Raw genomic sequence first — 4,399 nt, forward strand, 5'->3', positions numbered from 1 at the left:
CCATAATGCAGATCTGACACATGTGAAGGTGTTGGGGGAGGAAGGGGAATTGGGCAGAGATGACTTAGGCTGCAAGGCAGATGTGACAAAGTCTTGATCAACCCAGTGGAGAGTTCTGGAGGAAAGACGGCCTGTTAGAAGAGTCCAAAGTTGGACAGAAATGGCCAGGCCCTAATATTGCCACCATGCTCCGTCATTGGCTGTAATCTTCCAAGGGAAAGCATGGTCTTGTCAAGAATGCTGCAGCTGATCTTGGAAGGTGCTGCAGCTGGAGGCTGTCAGCTAACTTCACTCCTTACAGATATATGGCAGATTCTTTCTTGAAGAGTGATCCAAGCCATGCACCTCCACATGCCTGCCCAGTTTTCCCTTTGTGTTGCCTGGATTCTCTTCTCCAAAACTGCACGATTTTCCTGTGAGCCTCTCTTTCTATGGGGAACATAGTAGAGTAGGTTAATGGGAAGAATTACACCTTGCTGCAGTTGGTCTCAGGGCTTCCACTGGTTGTCATCTTCTCCGTTCTCCACCATCCACTCTATATTCATATTGATTTTCTGTCTGCTTGATCTATCAATTACTGACAAAAGGATGTTGAAGTCCCCAGTTCTGATAGTGGGTGTATCCATTTCTCCTTTCAGTTTTGTCAGTTTTTGCCTCACCTATTTTGATGCTCTGTTGTTAGGTGCATATACATTTAGGATTGTTATCTCTTCTTGAGAGTTGACCACTTTATCATTATGTAATGCTCCTCTTTATGCTTGATAGTATTCCTTGTTCTGAAAGCTACTTTGATAGAAATGTAGCAACTTCAGCTTTCTTTTGGCTAGTGTTTTCTTGATATGTTTGTGTCTATCCTTTTTATTTTTTAAATTTTTATTTTATTTTATTTGTTTATTATTTTTGGCTGCGTTGGGTCTTCGTTGCTGCACGCAGGCTTTCTCTAGTTGCGATGAGCGGGGGCTACTCTTCTTTGGGGTGCGTGGGCTTCTCATTGCGGTGTCTTCTCTTGTTGTGGAGCACGGGCTCTAGGCGCGCGGGCTTCAGTAGTTGTGGCTCACAGGCTCTAGAGTGCAGGCTCAGCAGTTATGGCACACGGGCTTAGTTGCTCCGTGGCATGTGGGTTCTTCCCGGACCAGGCTTGAACCTGTGTTCCCTGCATTGGCAGGCGGATTCTTAACCACTGCGCCACCAGGGAAGTTCCTATCCTTTTTATTTTTGACCTACCTGTCTTTATATTTAAAGTGGGTTCCTTATAGACAACATATAGTGGGTCTTGTTTTTTTACCCACTCCAACAATTTCTGTCTTTTAATTGGTGCCGTTAGACCATTCACATTTAAAGTGATTATTGATATAGTTAGATTAATATCTACCGTCTTTGTCAGTGTTTTCTATTTGTTGCATTTGTTCTCTGTTTCCTCACCACCCTCTTTTTCTGTCTTCTATGATTTTAATTGAGCTTTTTATATGATTCCATTTTATTTCCTCTCTTAGTATGCCAATTCTTTTCTTTTCTTTTTGTGTTTCTTTATCTATTTTTCCTGTTAGTGTACCAATTATAATTGTTGCCCTAGAGTTTATAATATACATTTTAAAAAACTTAACTCTTTTTTAAAAAAAATATTTATTTATTTATTTATTTGGCCGTGCTGGGTCTTAGTTGTGGCACGCGGGATCTTCGTTGCTGCATGTGGGATCTTTGCTGCGGCATGCGGGATCTTTAGTTGCAGCATGCAGGATCTTTAGTTGAGGCATGCGGGATCTAGTTCCCTGACCAGGAGTTGAACCTGGGCCCCCTGCGTTGGGAGTGCAGGGTCTTAACCTCTGGACCACCAGGGAATTCCCTATAATATACATTTTTAACTAATCTAAGTCCGCCTTCAAATAATACCATACTGCTTCATGTGTAGTACAAGTTCCTTATAACAGAGTGTCTTTGATTCCTACCTCCCATCCCTCTGGCCTCCAGAGTGCACTGCTGGCAGCTTATAGTTCAGTGGGACTCTTGCTGTGCCCCTGGTAAGAGTATGCCCTCTTTGAGGACAAGTACCTCTTACACTGCAGAGCTCAAAATTATGGGGGACTGAAAGTACAATGTCTCCCTACTAGTAAGTTATTGGGAATGACTGTGTATGTGGTGACTTCTGCTTCCACTCCTTGGTTCCTGCACCCATGCACTTCTCCTCTGGGGGAGATGGTGCCATATAGAGGTCTCTGATTTAGCATTTACTTTGTAACCTGGAGGATGGTACCACACCCTTGCAGAATATTGCTTCAGAGCCGGTGCTTCAGCTGCATCTTCAGCAGGCCATTCCATTGCTTTAGCAGGTCAGCTACTTCTGAATGGTGTGGAAGGTAACATGCCAGGGGGTCCTGTGGTCGCAAGCACACTCCCACACTTCCTTTGAAGCAAGTCCCTGGTCAGCTGCTATGCTGTGTCAGATTCCATGGTGTGCACAGTCAGGCACTCCTTAGGTCCCTGGATGCTGTGGTGCTGGCTGAGTTTCTGTGGGCAGGAAAGTCAAAACCACACCCAGAATAAATGTCCGTTTCCATGAGAGTGAATTTCTGGTCCTTCCTGGATGGAAGAGGCCCTGTCATCCCTATTGCTAGTTACGAGACCAGGCCTGTGTTTGCCCCTCCTACTGTCCGCCCTGGCCTGCAGAGGAGAGCCACATGAACTTCTCAGTGATGCTGGTGCCCTCTCACCAGCACATTCCTCATGGCCTTGGTGAACAGTGTGTTCCCTGAGCTGTTCTGTACAATATACTCCTCCGGTGGATATTCTGGCCTCACATAACACATCCGTTGCAGCATGCCCACCTCCCAGAGCTTTCTAAGCCACTGTCTGTCATGGCAGTTCAGGCATTTCTACCCAAAGTTAATATCAACCAACATGTTTTCTATGCTTCTAGGATCCAGCCTTCAAGGTGTGTTTGTACCATATTCCAGGGGCCTTGCCAGGGTGTTAAATCCTGTATCCCAGGAGAATACACCTATATTTACAAACTATCTTTTATCCAAATTTGTGTTCTACCTCCCTGTTTATTACCTGGAACCCCTTCCTAGAGAGACACTAGATCTCTGGGTGTTAAATGTCTAGCAGTCCTCTAAATGTCTCCCCTTTCCCAAGCATACACTCACCTAAGTAATGGCCGTAGATCCCTTTAGGGAAGGACTGGAACTATTATTATGGTCTGTAATTACCATGGTGATGCAGTGTCCTTCCTCCTGGGGACCTAGCCACTTCTTCAGTCAGTGGGTTCTGGGTCTGAAAACTGACTCAGGTCCAGGAACTGGGCAGAGCATCATGGCTTTTCTGGGGGGTGTTAACCCTCAGCCTCTTTTCTATTGCTGCTTTTTAAAAATTATATAATTAAACAACATCCTTATTGGTTGTCCATCTATTTGTCCCTAGGGGCACCATACTCTATTAATCCTCTTGACTCCCTGAGGGTCACGCTCTCTTGGCTGCCCCTCTGACATTGCCAGTCATTATAGTTATTGTGACCTCCTGGCTTTGGGCAGTTAAACACAGCCAAAGCTGCGGTCCTTATTACTTTGGCCTCTATTAATGAACCCAACTCTGTGATTGCCTCTCCTAGCATCTCCCCTGGCCTGCAAAGAAGAGCCACCACAGAACTTCTTGGTGATGCTGGCCCCCCTCTCACCAGCGCATTCCTCTTGGCCTTGGTCAGTGGTGTGTCTCCTGAGTCCTCCCATGCCGCATTACTCTCTGGTGGGTTTTCTGGCCTCAGGTAACATATCTATTCCAGCATGCTTACTTCTTTGAACCTTTGAATTCCTTTCTTTACCATCTACTGTGGCAATTTAGACATTTTAACCTCACTCAGTGTGGTTTATCACTTTCTCCAGGCTTCTAGGAGCCACCATAACAGTGGGTTTGTACCTACCCCTAGAGTCCTTGTCAAGGTGTTAAGACCTGTATCCTGAGAGTGCTCCCAAGTCAATAAACCCTCCCTTATCCAGTCTTAAGTTCTGGACCCAGAACTTGAAACACCCTTGAAATCCAGTCCGTGGGATCTCTCTGGCTCCTTCCAGCATATGTTGGCAAGGTCTGGCAGCCCTTTTGGTGTATATAGACCCTTTTCTTTCTTACCAAGTCCAGTACATCCCTGGCTGGGTTATACCCTAGTTATTGGCCTGATAACCAGGAGAAGAGGTGAAGGCAGATCTTGTGCCTTATAGGGGAGAGGCCTTTTTACCGTCTTCCCTAAAGAAGTGAGGTGAATGCTAGCCCTTAATACAGAGGAATGGGTTACCTCTGCACGCTCTGAGGATTCAGAGCAGTCTGGGGAGCCAGAAATCTTTGGAGGTATCTACTTAGATGTTCTCATGCCATTTGCCAGGATCCTGGGTTTTCCCAACTAGAGCCCTGA

The 4,399-nt window shown here is 45.7% G+C and overlaps 1 non-coding gene across 1 annotated transcript; it reads right to left on the reverse strand.

Annotated features, from left to right (window-relative positions):
* Positions 1 to 1,765: 1,765 nt before the first annotated feature.
* Positions 1,766 to 1,838, reverse strand: TRNAG-CCC (transfer RNA glycine (anticodon CCC)). The gene has a single exon. It is a non-coding gene; the product is annotated as a tRNA-Gly (tRNA).
* Positions 1,839 to 4,399: the final 2,561 nt, after the last annotated feature.

Source organism: Lipotes vexillifer, unplaced genomic scaffold (assembly GCF_000442215.2).
Source record: "Lipotes vexillifer unplaced genomic scaffold, Lipotes_vexillifer_v1.1 scaffold560, whole genome shotgun sequence".
Taxonomy (NCBI): Eukaryota; Metazoa; Chordata; class Mammalia; order Artiodactyla; family Lipotidae; genus Lipotes; species Lipotes vexillifer.